This window comes from Salmo salar, unplaced genomic scaffold, assembly GCF_965601325.2.
Source record: "Salmo salar unplaced genomic scaffold, fSalSal1 ptg000645l, whole genome shotgun sequence".
NCBI lineage: Eukaryota > Metazoa > Chordata > Actinopteri > Salmoniformes > Salmonidae > Salmo > Salmo salar.
The window spans coordinates 666,352-682,521 of NW_027675450.1; positions in this window are offsets into that span (position 1 = coordinate 666,352).

Below are 16,170 nucleotides of genomic sequence, written 5' to 3' on the forward strand. Positions count from 1 at the left end.
GACAAGGGTGAGCAGTCCGCGGTGGTGGATCAGCAGCTGTGGGACGAGAGTGAGCAGGCGGCGGCGACTGCGCCGGTGCAGTCAACCAGTCAGATCGGTGGTGAACCATGCTCGGAACCGAGGGAGCAAGGCTGCGTCATGGTGACTTCCACGGAGAGCGAGAGTGATGAAGGCGGCGGTGTGTCCTCCAGAATTGAAGGTTGGAGGAATGGAATTTTGACTGAATATGAACACTTTGCTATTGGTAAAAACCCTTCAGTTAAACGAATTGACAATAGTCGCACCAGTCTATCCAGAGTACGACAATTCCTCCGCTATATGTCAGAGGGCAAGGCCGATGAAGGACTGTGTTCTCTGGATAACTACAGACGTGTGTATGAGTGGTATGGTGAATGTGAAGACCGTTGTTTGGCACCATCCACGTTAAAAATGTACCGAGCTGATGTTCGAAGTTTCCTGAATTATCTTATTCAGTTCCGGCCAAAAGGTCTGCAGGCTAAAGCCAGTGGAATTCGAAAGTTGTTACTCTGCTTGGCAAAGATGGACAGGGATTCGCGGCAGAGCCAGGCAACACACAGGGCAAAATTCCGCAAACGGTGCAGGGACGAGGTGCTCAGCGCTGCGGAGTTAAGCCGGTTTGTTGAGCTAAGTAATCAAGCTATTCCTTCGGTTCTCAGTAGGCTGGAGGTCCGAGCCACCTGCGCTGATAGACGTAGGTTTGCGGCTCTCATGTCCAGCCGGTTGGCCATCTTTAATGGCACTCGACGATCCCCAGTCACCACCTTCAGTGAGAGGGAATTTACTGAAGTAACCCCGGAAAGTGGGGGTTATCAGATGTGCATTTCAAGCCACAAAACGAACTATAGCTTCGGTGAGTGCAGAGTTGTTCTATCTGAGCAGGAATACACTTGGCTTAAACGATTCCATCAGATCAGGCCTAATCTGAGTGGAATCACCTCAGACACAACACTCTTCTTTTTCACGTCCTGCGGTCAACCGTACGGCAATCTCTGTGAGTATGTGGGCCAGATATTTGCAGAGTTTGGCATTGGAAGTAAAGTCACCTTCGGTACAATTCGACGAAGCGTTGCTACATTGAACTTTAATCAAGGCTCGGTTACAGACCGGGGAACTGTGGCTGACCATATGTGTCATTCTCTGGAAACGCAGGCACGGTACTACCGGTACCATGATTTGCCTCGTAACGCCAGCCGAGCGCGGTCACTAATTGAGGGACAAATCAACCCATGATTCACTGATAAATAAAGAACATTTATTTGAAATTCACCCATGTCTTTGTGTGTCATTTGGTCACGGTTGAGAATGTATGGAGGCCTGAGGGTCTGAAATACCAGGGTGTTATGGGGTACCAGGTGCACTGAGCTGAAGAGACAGGCCGAGATAGAGGGCAGGCAGGTGGGCAGGCAGGGTAGAGAGAGTAAGCCTTGGTAACCAGTTCAATCACCAGGTACACATGCTGGACTTAGTGCAATGAGAGAGAAGTATGACTCTGTCATTGAATTGTATTGGGTTACCAGGTGACCTTGGTGGGGGGTGTGGGTCCCCCCTATGGGGTCTCCCTAACCCCCCTATGGTGGTCTCAGAGTGGGCATGTAGGTCTGTATACCCTTTAAAAATGTCACCCCTCCATAAATTGATCTATGGCGCCATCAAGCGACTTTTTAAATGTACTTATCCCACTGACATGGGACAGCAGTGGGGTGCTGAAACATGTGTCCTGGGGGTGGTGATGGCCTTTAAAAGTATTTAAAACCGTTTTTCAAAAATTGGTCCTGGTAACCCAGAATAAAACCAGGTGCCCGTTTGGACTTAGTGCAATTTCTGAGAAGAAAAACATAGTCATTTTTCTGAAGATTTTTTGAAAAGCTATATAATTCCCTCTTGCTGTATCTCATTGAGTTGGGCCCTTAGGATGGTGCTCTAAGGGTGGGTATGGAGGTCCATATGCCCTCTATAAGTATTTAAAACCGTTTTTCAAAAATTGTCCTGGTAACCCAGAATAAAACCAGGTGCCCGTTTGGACTTAGTGCAATTTCTGAGAAGAAAAACATAGTCATTTTTCTGAAGATTTTTTGAAAAGCTATATAATTCCCTCTTGCTGTATCTCATTGAGTTGGGCCCTTAGGATGGTGCTCTAAGGGTGGGTATGGAGGTCCATATACCCTCTATAAGTATTTAAAACCGTTTTTCAAAAATTGTCCTGGTAACCCAGAATAAAACCAGGTGCACGTTTGGACTTAGTCTCTGAAGCGAACTGAAAAGTTGGCACTTTGTAACTTTTTTGACCAAAATCTGAAATTTTCAAATAATGATTAAAAATACTTCCTGAGGGGCTAGAGGTCCCAAATTTTGGCTCATACCCTCTCTCGTGATGGGCAACAATTAGCCCCGGGTTAGAAAATTTCGCTTCCATAGGAACCTATTTTTTCGGTAAACGGAACTTTTTTTCGCAAACTTAAAACTCGATTTTCTATTATAAATTGTTATGGAAAAACGGTTTAAATTAGATGGAAATGTTCGTCTACGTGTGCCCTTTCGTGCAAAAAAACCCCCATCCTGATTGGAGTTGTACTTTTCGATTTATTCAAGTTTAAAGTGTCCTACCGTGACATCGGGAATAGCCTTGAAACTGTGTGAGTGAGAGTTATTTTTACACACTCGTGGCCGTGTGGGGCAGACAGGTACCGGCGCGATTTGAGAAACCTGGTTTTTGACAACTGGAGAACCACATTCCGTCGGCGACCCATAGGTGGTTGCTACTCTGGCCGAATAGGGAGTGCTTTATGGACACTTTTGAGGGTTACAAGCCCCTCGGAACCATGGTAGTTCGGTCCTTATCCCTTCGGCGACCGATTGATGATTACTACTCATGCCGAATAGGGAGAGCTTTATGGACACTTTTGAGGGTTACAAGCCCCTCGGAACCATGGTAGTTCGGTCCTTATCCCTTCGGCGACCGATTGATGATTACTACTCTGGCCGAATAGGGAGTGATTTATGGACATTTTTGAGGGTTGCTTGTCCCTCATAACCATGGTTCCTTTGGTTCATATCCCTTCTGCGCCTGATTGGTCGTTACTACTCAGGCCGAATAGGGAGTGCTTTATGGACACTTTTGAGGGTTACAAGCCCCTCAGAACCGTGGGTACTTTGGACCATATCCCTCCGGCGCCCGATTGGTCCTAAGTATTGATCCGATTTTCCCAGCTTGGTGGTGGGAGGATATTGAGCTCTGTCCTGGACAGGTGGTCTATCCCAGCTATCACCTTGTGGGTTTGGGTCCTCCATGACCATGGTTCTTGTCCCATGAATGTGTCCGTCCCTAGCTTCCAACACGTTGCGTATCCATGGTTGTCCTCTGTTGTCGAGCCTGTTTTACATCTTCTGACCGATTTGCAATCTGTTTCCACCTGGGAGGGCCCCTGTCGGCCGGCCATTGGTCGGTGTTCAGACGGACGGTTCCTCCCGCCCCACGTGGAATTGCCTCTATCGGGGGAGCCCCTGTCGGAGACGGTTATCCCCGTCTTAATGTCAAGCTTCAGCCGCGCTCCGTTCGTGCGAGATCTAGCTGGCCCGTCTGTCTCAGTGGCCCTACATTGGTGGGGAGTGGACTACCCAGGTAGCGATGCCTGCGGATGACGTTCACCCATACCGTACCGGCGCCAGAAACACATGTATTTCTCAAACCCTGTCTTTTATCCACGTTGATGGCGTTCCGAATTAACCCTCCAGCTAAGACAAGATACCTGATTAAGCGGTGCCCCGGCACCTGTGGCTCCGGCCACGGGCAGTTCAGGGCCTCCCGCTGGGCGCACGGTGGATTGACCTAGGGCCTCCTCCCCTCACGGGATAGGAGTGGTCCCTGGCTGTTCTCCGCTTAGTGTGCCCGGGTACAACCTCTATGTTGTGAGTGGCTACCTGGTTGATCCTGCCAGTATCATATGCTTGTCTCAAAGATTAAGCCATGCAAGTCTAAGTACACACGGCCGGTACAGTGAAACTGCGAATGGCTCATTAAATCAGTTATGGGTTCGATTCCGGAGAGGGATCCTGAGAAATGGCTACCACATCCAAGGAAGGCAGCAGGGGTGCAAATTACCCACTCCCGACACAAACCAAACTCTGCTGTGGGTCGGGTAGGGTAGGGGGCTCACGCCTCCCGCCTCTCCCTTCCCTCGGCGCGGGTGAACTGGTCCTAGCCCGGTTCCCCGCAGTTCCTTTTTGCCTGGGATGCGCCCGACTGGCTCCATCCCCTTTCCCCGTTAGGCACGGCTAGATGACGCACCGATGGGTGGGTGTGTAGGCCGCTACCGAGGGGGACTGGGGGTGTCCGGTGAACCGGGACTTCCCGAAATGGTCTCACATTTTTAAGCGGCTTGAGTATCACCCAGTATCCTCGCGCGGCACTGGGAACCCAGTCAACCGCTCTGCGCCCCGGCGCAGGCGGGGGTTTAATGTCTCCCCGGCCCCACCGGCGCTTCGGCGACGGCGGCAGAGGAGCACCCGGAGGCCCCCATAAAGTTAAACCTACCTGTCTTTGAACTATGACCTCTCGCTCTGGCGAAGGGCGGAGGAAAGGAGGGCAACCTCCCCAACTCCCAACCCTTGAAACACGGACCAAGGAGACTAACGCACGCGCAAGTCAGAGTGTTTTCTCCGACACACCCCGTGGCGCAATGAAAGTGAGGGCCGGCGCGCGCTGGCTGAGGTGGGATCCCGGCCCTACGGGGTTGGGCGCACCACCGGCCCGTCTCGCCCGCTCTGTCGGGGAGGTGGAGCGTGAGCGTGTGCGATAGGACCCGAAAGATGATGAACTATGCCTGGGCGGTCCTGACGTGCAAATCGGTTGTCCGATCACCGCGGTGAGCACGGAAGCTGGGCGGGAAACCCGAGAGAGGGGCCCAAGCCCTGGAAAGAGTTGCAGTTCCGGCGGCGTCCGGTGAGCTCTTGCTGGCCCTTGAAAATCCGTAAGAGAGGGTGTAAATCTCACGTCGGGCCGTACCCATATCCGCAGCAGGTCTCCAAGGGCAACATCCTCTGGCATGTTAGAACAATGCATGTTAAGGAAAGTTGATGAGTCAGATCCGTAACTTCGGGGTAAAGATTGGTTCTAAGGGCAGGGCTGGGTAGGTCGGGCTAGGGTGTGAAATGAGGCTGGGCTCGATTCATGCCGATCTCCCCAGAAAGATGCTCGTCGGCCCCAGTAACAAGGGGTAAGGGATCTCCGGCGGGTATGTAGCCTTCGAACCAAGCTTTTTTGGGACGGAAGGCGTCTTCCTCCACCTCCCCCGTTATATCTAACTGGTTACCAGGTGCACAGAGAAGGGCCAGGAGGCAGAGTCCGGAGGCCCAGAGAGAGAGTGGGCAAGCAGACTAAAGAAGGTGGGTACCCGGGTGCAAAGTACCACCAGCACCTGGTAATCCTGGTGTGGACTTAGTCTCTGAGTGGTAAGCTGCAGGGTGACCAGGTGCACGAAGGCCGTTTTGGATCACCAGGTGCACGCGGTTCGTAACAGCGGGGCTATATGCTTTAGTGTCCGAGGAAGGGTGCTTAAGAGTGGGTGCCCTGGTTCGGATGGTGGTGGGTGCCCTGGTTCGGATGGTGGTGGGTGCCCTGGTTCGGATGGTGGTGGGTGCCCTGGTTCGGATGGTGGTGGGTGCCCTGGTTCGGATGGTGGTGGGTGCCCTGGTTCGGATGGTGGTGGGTGCCCTGGTTCGCATGGTGGTGGGTGCCCTGGTTCGGATGGTGGTGGGTGCCCTGGTTCGCATGGTGGTGGGTGCCCTGGTTCGGATGGTGGTGGGTGCCCTGGTTCGGATGGTGGTGGGTGCCCTGGTTCGGATGGTGGTGGGTGCCCTGGTTCGGATGGTGTAAGAGCTTGTGGTGGGGGGTATCCCCCACTGGAGGTCATGCCCATAGAGAGGGGTGTTCCCCGGAGAGTGGGTGAAGGCTATCACTACCTGGTAACCCAAAATAATACCAGGCCCACAGCTGGACATAGTGCAATTTCTGAGAATTTTTGGACTTAGTCATTTTTCAAGAAAGCTCTGTCACTAACTTACATTGATGTTTAAAATGTCCAGTGGCGCCCTCTTGTGGAACATCCCGGGTGGGGGGTGTGTGAGAGGGGGGTATGGGACCGCCTATGGGGTGCTCCCTATCCGGGCATAGTAGTTTGAGGGAGTAAGCTCTACTCTCATGCCCGGAGAGATGGGTGTTCCCCGGATAGTGAGTGAAGGCCTAGAGGCCTGGAGGTCCGTAGTTCCACTGTCCTTAAGGGGGGCAGAGCAGTCAGCCTCTCTGGAGGTTGGCTGCTCTGTCCCCCTTTTTTTTTGGCCTGGTAACCCACAATTATACCAGGCCCACAGATCTGGCCAATGCCCAAACACACATAAAAACCCTCATAAATCAGAAATGCTTTATCCCAGTGACATGGGGCTTCAGTATGTATCTCACATAGATAGATATGTTATGTGTGTACCATTTAAAAGTATTTAAAACCATTCTGAAGACTTTTGACCCCAAAATAACACAAGGCCCACAGCTGTGGCCAATGCCCAAACACACATAAAAACACTCATAAATCAGAAATGCTTTATCCTAGTGACATGGGGCTTCAGTATGTATCTCACATAGATAGATATGTTATGTGTGTACCATTTAAAAGTATTTAAAACCATTCTGAATGATTTTGACCTCAAAATAATACAATCACATGATTTGGCCTGGTAACTTAAAAACACATGAAAACCCTCATAAATCAGAAATGCTTTATCCCAGTGACATGGGGCTTCAGTATGTATCTCACATAGATAGATATGTTATGTGTGTACCATTTAAAAGTATTTAAAACCATTCTGAATGATTTTGACCTCAAAATAATACCATCACATGATTTGGCCTGGTAACCTAAAAACACATGAAAACCCTCATAAATCAGAAATGCTTTATCCCAGTGACATGGGGCTTCAGTAGGTATCTCACATAGATAGATATGTTATGTGTGTACCATTTAAAAGTATTTAAAACCATTCTGAATGATTTTGACCTTATTTGAAAGCTCCATAAATTGATCTATGGCGCCATCAAGCGACTTTTTAAATGTACTTATCCCACTGACATGGGACAGCAGTGGGCTGCTGAAACAGGTGTCCTGGGGGTGGTGATGGCCTTTAAAAGTATTTAAAACCTTTTTAAAAAATGGTCCTGGTAACCCAGAATAAAACCAGGTGCCCGTTTGGACTTAGTGCAATTTCTGAGAAGAAAAACATAGTCATTTTTCTGAAGATTTTTTGAAAAGCTATATAATTCCCTCTTGCTGTATCTCATTGAGTTGGGCCATTAGGATGGTGCTCTAAGGGTGGGTATGGAGGTCCATATACCCTCTATAAGTATTTAAAACCGTTTTTCAAAAATTGTCCTGGTAACCCAGAATAAAACCAGGTGCACGTTTGGACTTAGTCTCTGAAGCGAACTGAAAAGTTGGCACTTTGTAACTTTTTTGACCAAAATCTGAAATTTTCAAATAATGATTAAAAATACTTCCCGGGGGGCTAGAGGTCCCAGACTTCGGCTCATACCCTCTCTCGTGATGGGCAACAATTAGCCCCGGGTTAGAAAATGTCGCTTCTATAGGAACCTATTTTTTCGGTAAACGGAACTTTTTTTCGCAAACTTAAAACTCGATTTTCTATTATAAATTGTTATGGAAAAACGGTTTAAATTAGATGGAAATGTTCGTCTACGTGTGCCCTTTCGTGCAAAAAAACCCCCATCCTGATTGGAGTTGTACTTTTCGATTTATTCAAGTTTAAAGTGTCCTACCGTGACATCGGGAATAGCCTTGAAACTGTGTGAGTGAGAGTTATTTTTACACACTCGTGGCCGTGTGGGGCAGACAGGTACCGGCGCGATTTGAGAAACCTGGTTTTTGACAACTGGAGAACCACATTCCGTCGGCGACCCATAGGTGGTTGCTACTCTGGCCGAATAGGGAGTGCTTTATGGACACTTTTGAGGGTTACAAGCCCCTCGGAACCATGGTAGTTCGGTCCTTATCCCTTCGGCGACCGATTGATGATTACTACTCATGCCGAATAGGGAGAGCTTTATGGACACTTTTGAGGGTTACAAGCCCCTCGGAACCATGGTAGTTCGGTCCTTATCCCTTCGGCGACCGATTGATGATTACTACTCATGCCGAATAGGGAGAGCTTTATGGACACTTTTGAGGGTTACAAGCCCCTCGGAACCATGGTAGTTCGGTCCTTATCCCTTCGGCGACCGATTGATGATTACTACTCATGCCGAATAGGGAGAGCTTTATGGACACTTTTGAGGGTTACAAGCCCCTCAGAACCGTGGGTACTTTGGACCATATCCCTTCCGCGCCTGCCCTAAGGATTTGGGCCGTCAAAGGGCATGGGTTTGGGCCTTCAAGGGCAGTACACTAATCTCTGAATCCGTATCAGAGTGCCTCTTTTCAGGCATATTGACAAGTGTGTATAGCCCTGGAAGCCTATGAAAGTACCAGGGCATGGCTGTCTGGCCTTGGCATTATGCCCTAAGGATTTGGGCCGTCAAAGGGCATTAGGGCCTATGGGTTTGGGCCTTCAAGGGCAGTACACTAATCTCTGAATCCGTATCAGAGTGCCTCTTTTCAGGCATATTGACAAGTGTGTATAGCCCTGGAAGCCTATGAAAGTAAAGGATTTGGGCCGTCAAAGGGCATTTGGGCCGTCAAAGGGCATTAGGGCCTTGGGTCTTTAGGTTCCCAGGCTCTCGGTGGAAAAAAACGGTGTGATCCCCAGCGGGGCTCGAACACCGATCGTCAGATCATAAGCCACAGCCGCTACCCCCATGGCCAACTGGGCTTTGACGAACAAAGAGGCCCTGGAAGCCTATGAAAGTACCAGGGCATGGCTGTCTGGCCTTGGCATTATGCCCTAAGGATTTGGGCCGTCAAAGGGCATTAGGGCCTATGGGTTTGGGCCTTCAAGGGCAGTACACTAATCTCTGAATCCGTATCAGAGTGCCTCTTTTCAGGCATATTGACAAGTGTGTATAGCCCTGGAAGCCTATGAAAGTACCAGGGCATGGCTGTCTGGCCTTGGCATTATGCCCTAAGGATTTGGGCCGTCAAAGGGCATTTGGGCCGTCGAAGGGCATTTGGGCCGTCAAAGGGCATTAGGGCCGTCAAAGGGCATTAGGGCCTTGGGTCTTTAGGTTCCCAGGCTCTCGGTGGAAAAAAACGGTGTGATCCCCAGCGGGGCTCGAACACCGATCGTCAGATCGTAAGCCACAGCCGCTACCCCCATGGCCAACTGGGCTTTGACGAACAAAGAGGCAACGAGGTGATCTTTATGGTCAAATTTCCAATCAGTCCAATTGGTCTGATATTGGCCCACACCTGGGGCTCATTAAGCCCTAGTTAGGGTTAGGTCGTTGTTTGGTGGAGCAAACAAAGAGACATACACGCACGCAGGAGAGAGAAGCTATGAACAGTAGACTAAAACGTGATTGTGGGCTTTGTTCCAAGCGGAATATCGTGCGGATAGACCGACATTTCAAGTCTGTCCATGCACTTAAGCCTGCTACTACAGAATGGAAGCGTGCTATGCAATCTAGCCGGCGTTCAACTGAGAGACAGCAGCCCGAATCATGGCAGTGTATGCAGCCTAACAACGGTGTTGCACCGCAGCTGGAGCCCTGGGAGAACCCTGGGTATTTCCAGTGTGTTGAAAGTGAGTTGTCCGTGGAGCAGCAGCTGGTAGACAAGGGTGAGCAGTCCGCGGTGGTGGATCAGCAGCTGTGGGACGAGAGTGAGCAGGCGGCGGCGACTGCGCCGGTGCAGTCAACCAGTCAGATCGGTGGTGAACCATGCTCGGAACCGAGGGAGCAAGGCTGCGTCATGGTGACTTCCACGGAGAGCGAGAGTGATGAAGGCGGCGGTGTGTCCTCCAGAATTGAAGGTTGGAGGAATGGAATTTTGACTGAATATGAACACTTTGCTATTGGTAAAAACCCTTCAGTTAAACGAATTGACAATAGTCGCACCAGTCTATCCAGAGTACGACAATTCCTCCGCTATATGTCAGAGGGCAAGGCCGATGAAGGACTGTGTTCTCTGGATAACTACAGACGTGTGTATGAGTGGTATGGTGAATGTGAAGACCGTTGTTTGGCACCATCCACGTTAAAAATGTACCGAGCTGATGTTCGAAGTTTCCTGAATTATCTTATTCAGTTCCGGCCAAAAGGTCTGCAGGCTAAAGCCAGTGGAATTCGAAAGTTGTTACTCTGCTTGGCAAAGATGGACAGGGATTCGCGGCAGAGCCAGGCAACACACAGGGCAAAATTCCGCAAACGGTGCAGGGACGAGGTGCTCAGCGCTGCGGAGTTAAGCCGGTTTGTTGAGCTAAGTAATCAAGCTATTCCTTCGGTTCTCAGTAGGCTGGAGGTCCGAGCCACCTGCGCTGATAGACGTAGGTTTGCGGCTCTCATGTCCAGCCGGTTGGCCATCTTTAATGGCACTCGACGATCCCCAGTCACCACCTTCAGTGAGAGGGAATTTACTGAAGTAACCCCGGAAAGTGGGGGTTATCAGATGTGCATTTCAAGCCACAAAACGAACTATAGCTTCGGTGAGTGCAGAGTTGTTCTATCTGAGCAGGAATACACTTGGCTTAAACGATTCCATCAGATCAGGCCTAATCTGAGTGGAATCACCTCAGACACAACACTCTTCTTTTTCACGTCCTGCGGTCAACCGTACGGCAATCTCTGTGAGTATGTGGGCCAGATATTTGCAGAGTTTGGCATTGGAAGTAAAGTCACCTTCGGTACAATTCGACGAAGCGTTGCTACATTGAACTTTAATCAAGGCTCGGTTACAGACCGGGGAACTGTGGCTGACCATATGTGTCATTCTCTGGAAACGCAGGCACGGTACTACCGGTACCATGATTTGCCTCGTAACGCCAGCCGAGCGCGGTCACTAATTGAGGGACAAATCAACCCATGATTCACTGATAAATAAAGAACATTTATTTGAAATTCACCCATGTCTTTGTGTGTCATTTGGTCACAGTTGAGAATGTATGGAGGCCTGAGGGTCTGAAATACCAGGGTGTTATGGGGTACCAGGTGCACTGAGCTGAAGAGACAGGCCGAGATAGAGGGCAGGCAGGTGGGCAGGCAGGGTAGAGAGAGTAAGCCTTGGTAACCAGTTCAATCACCAGGTACACATGCTGGACTTAGTGCAATGAGAGAGAAGTATGACTCTGTCATTGAATTGTATTGGGTTACCAGGTGACCTTGGTGGGGGGTGTGGGTCCCCCCTATGGGGTCTCCCTAACCCCCCTATGGTGGTCTCAGAGTGGGCATGTAGGTCTGTATACCCTTTAAAAATGTCACCCCTCCATAAATTGATCTATGGCGCCATCAAGCGACTTTTTAAATGTACTTATCCCACTGACATGGGACAGCAGTGGGGTGCTGAAACATGTGTCCTGGGGGTGGTGATGGCCTTTAAAAGTATTTAAAACCGTTTTTCAAAAATTGTCCTGGTAACCCAGAATAAAACCAGGTGCCCGTTTGGACTTAGTGCAATTTCTGAGAAGAAAAACATAGTCATTTTTCTGAAGATTTTTTGAAAAGCTATATAATTCCCTCTTGCTGTATCTCATTGAGTTGGGCCCTTAGGATGGTGCTCTAAGGGTGGGTATGGAGGTCCATATACCCTCTATAAGTATTTAAAACCGTTTTTCAAAAATTGTCCTGGTAACCCAGAATAAAACCAGGTGCCCGTTTGGACTTAGTGCAATTTCTGAGAAGAAAAACATAGTCATTTTTCTGAAGATTTTTTGAAAAGCTATATAATTCCCTCTTGCTGTATCTCATTGAGTTGGGCCCTTAGGATGGTGCTCTAAGGGTGGGTATGGAGGTCCATATACCCTCTATAAGTATTTAAAACCGTTTTTCAAAAATTGTCCTGGTAACCCAGAATAAAACCAGGTGCACGTTTGGACTTAGTCTCTGAAGCGAACTGAAAAGTTGGCACTTTGTAACTTTTTTGACCAAAATCTGAAATTTTCAAATAATGATTAAAAATACTTCCTGAGGGGCTAGAGGTCCCAAATTTTGGCTCATACCCTCTCTCGTGATGGGCAACAATTAGCCCCGGGGTAGAAAATTTCGCTTCCATAGGAACATATTTTTTCGGTAAACGGAACTTTTTTTCGCAAACTTAAAACTCGATTTTCTATTATAAATTGTTATGGAAAAACGGTTTAAATTAGATGGAAATGTTCGTCTACGTGTGCCCTTTCGTGCAAAAAAACCCCCATCCTGATTGGAGTTGTACTTTTCGATTTATTCAAGTTTAAAGTGTCCTACCGTGACATCGGGAATAGCCTTGAAACTGTGTGAGTGAGAGTTATTTTTACACACTCGTGGCCGTGTGGGGCAGACAGGTACCGGCGCGATTTGAGAAACCTGGTTTTTGACAACTGGAGAACCACATTCCGTCGGCGACCCATAGGTGGTTGCTACTCTGGCCGAATAGGGAGTGCTTTATGGACACTTTTGAGGGTTACAAGCCCCTCGGAACCATGGTAGTTCGGTCCTTATCCCTTCGGCGACCGATTGATGATTACTACTCATGCCGAATAGGGAGAGCTTTATGGACACTTTTGAGGGTTACAAGCCCCTCGGAACCATGGTAGTTCGGTCCTTATCCCTTCGGCGACCGATTGATGATTACTACTCTGGCCGAATAGGGAGTGATTTATGGACATTTTTGAGGGTTGCTTGTCCCTCATAACCATGGTTCCTTTGGTTCATATCCCTTCTGCGCCTGATTGGTCGTTACTACTCAGGCCGAATAGGGAGTGCTTTATGGACACTTTTGAGGGTTACAAGCCCCTCAGAACCGTGGGTACTTTGGACCATATCCCTCCGGCGCCCGATTGGTCCTAAGTATTGATCCGATTTTCCCAGCTTGGTGGTGGGAGGATATTGAGCTCTGTCCTGGACAGGTGGTCTATCCCAGCTATCACCTTGTGGGTTTGGGTCCTCCATGACCATGGTTCTTGTCCCATGAATGTGTCCGTCCCTAGCTTCCAACACGTTGCGTATCCATGGTTGTCCTCTGTTGTCGAGCCTGTTTTACATCTTCTGACCGATTTGCAATCTGTTTCCACCTGGGAGGGCCCCTGTCGGCCGGCCATTGGTCGGTGTTCAGACGGACGGTTCCTCCCGCCCCACGTGGAATTGCCTCTATCGGGGGAGCCCCTGTCGGAGACGGTTATCCCCGTCTTAATGTCAAGCTTCAGCCGCGCTCCGTTCGTGCGAGATCTAGCTGGCCCGTCTGTCTCAGTGGCCCTACATTGGTGGGGAGTGGACTACCCAGGTAGCGATGCCTGCGGATGACGTTCACCCATACCGTACCGGCGCCAGAAACACATGTATTTCTCAAACCCTGTCTTTTATCCACGTTGATGGCGTTCCGAATTAACCCTCCAGCTAAGACAAGATACCTGATTAAGCGGTGCCCCGGCACCTGTGGCTCCGGCCACGGGCAGTTCAGGGCCTCCCGCTGGGCGCACGGTGGATTGACCTAGGGCCTCCTCCCCTCACGGGATAGGAGTGGTCCCTGGCTGTTCTCCGCTTAGTGTGCCCGGGTACAACCTCTATGTTGTGAGTGGCTACCTGGTTGATCCTGCCAGTATCATATGCTTGTCTCAAAGATTAAGCCATGCAAGTCTAAGTACACACGGCCGGTACAGTGAAACTGCGAATGGCTCATTAAATCAGTTATGGGTTCGATTCCGGAGAGGGATCCTGAGAAATGGCTACCACATCCAAGGAAGGCAGCAGGGGTGCAAATTACCCACTCCCGACACAAACCAAACTCTGCTGTGGGTCGGGTAGGGTAGGGGGCTCACGCCTCCCGCCTCTCCCTTCCCTCGGCGCGGGTGAACTGGTCCTAGCCCGGTTCCCCGCAGTTCCTTTTTGCCTGGGATGCGCCCGACTGGCTCCATCCCCTTTCCCCGTTAGGCACGGCTAGATGACGCACCGATGGGTGGGTGTGTAGGCCGCTACCGAGGGGGACTGGGGGTGTCCGGTGAACCGGGACTTCCCGAAATGGTCTCACATTTTTAAGCGGCTTGAGTATCACCCAGTATCCTCGCGCGGCACTGGGAACCCAGTCAACCGCTCTGCGCCCCGGCGCAGGCGGGGGTTTAATGTCTCCCCGGCCCCACCGGCGCTTCGGCGACGGCGGCAGAGGAGCACCCGGAGGCCCCCATAAAGTTAAACCTACCTGTCTTTGAACTATGACCTCTCGCTCTGGCGAAGGGCGGAGGAAAGGAGGGCAACCTCCCCAACTCCCAACCCTTGAAACACGGACCAAGGAGACTAACGCACGCGCAAGTCAGAGTGTTTTCTCCGACACACCCCGTGGCGCAATGAAAGTGAGGGCCGGCGCGCGCTGGCTGAGGTGGGATCCCGGCCCTACGGGGTTGGGCGCACCACCGGCCCGTCTCGCCCGCTCTGTCGGGGAGGTGGAGCGTGAGCGTGTGCGATAGGACCCGAAAGATGATGAACTATGCCTGGGCGGTCCTGACGTGCAAATCGGTTGTCCGATCACCGCGGTGAGCACGGAAGCTGGGCGGGAAACCCGAGAGAGGGGCCCAAGCCCTGGAAAGAGTTGCAGTTCCGGCGGCGTCCGGTGAGCTCTTGCTGGCCCTTGAAAATCCGTAAGAGAGGGTGTAAATCTCACGTCGGGCCGTACCCATATCCGCAGCAGGTCTCCAAGGGCAACATCCTCTGGCATGTTAGAACAATGCATGTTAAGGAAAGTTGATGAGTCAGATCCGTAACTTCGGGGTAAAGATTGGTTCTAAGGGCAGGGCTGGGTAGGTCGGGCTAGGGTGTGAAATGAGGCTGGGCTCGATTCATGCCGATCTCCCCAGAAAGATGCTCGTCGGCCCCAGTAACAAGGGGTAAGGGATCTCCGGCGGGTATGTAGCCTTCGAACCAAGCTTTTTTGGGACAGAAGGCGTCTTCCTCCACCTCCCCCGTTATATCTAACTGGTTACCAGGTGCACAGAGAAGGGCCAGGAGGCAGAGTCCGGAGGCCCAGAGAGAGAGTGGGCAAGCAGACTAAAGAAGGTGGGTACCCGGGTGCAAAGTACCACCAGCACCTGGTAATCCTGGTGTGGACTTAGTCTCTGAGTGGTAAGCTGCAGGGTGACCAGGTGCACGAAGGCCGTTTTGGATAACCAGGTGCACGCGGTTCGTAACAGCGGGGCTATATGCTTTAGTGTCCGAGGAAGGGTGCTTAAGAGTGGGTGCCCTGGTTCGGATGGTGGTGGGTGCCCTGGTTCGGATGGTGGTGGGTGCCCTGGTTCGGATGGTGGTGGGTGCCCTGGTTCGGATGGTGGTGGGTGCCCTGGTTCGGATGGTGGTGGGTGCCCTGGTTCGGATGGTGGTGGGTGCCCTGGTTCGGATGGTGGTGGGTGCCCTGGTTCGGATGGTGGTGGGTGCCCTGGTTCGGATGGTGGTGGGTGCCCTGGTTCGCATGGTGGTGGGTGCCCTGGTTCGGATGGTGGTGGGTGCCCTGGTTCGCATGGTGGTGGGTGCCCTGGTTCGGATGGTGGTGGGTGCCCTGGTTCGGATGGTGGTGGGTGCCCTGGTTCGGATGGTGGTGGGTGCCCTGGTTCGGATGGTGTAAGAGCTTGTGGTGGGGGGTATCCCCCACTGGAGGTCATGCCCATAGAGAGGGGTGTTCCCCGGAGAGTGGGTGAAGGCTATCACTACCTGGTAACCCAAAATAATACCAGGCCCACAGCTGGACATAGTGCAATTTCTGAGAATTTTTGGACTTAGTCATTTTTCAAGAAAGCTCTGTCACTAACTTACATTGATGTTTAAAATGTCCAGTGGCGCCCTCTTGTGGAACATCCCGGGTGGGGGGTGTGTGAGAGGGGGGTATGGGACCGCCTATGGGGTGCTCCCTATCCGGGCATAGTAGTTTGAGGGAGTAAGCTCTACTCTCATGCCCGGAGAGATGGGTGTTCCCCGGATAGTGAGTGAAGGCCTAGAGGCCTGGAGGTCCGTAGTTCCACTGTCCTTAAGGGGGGCAGAGC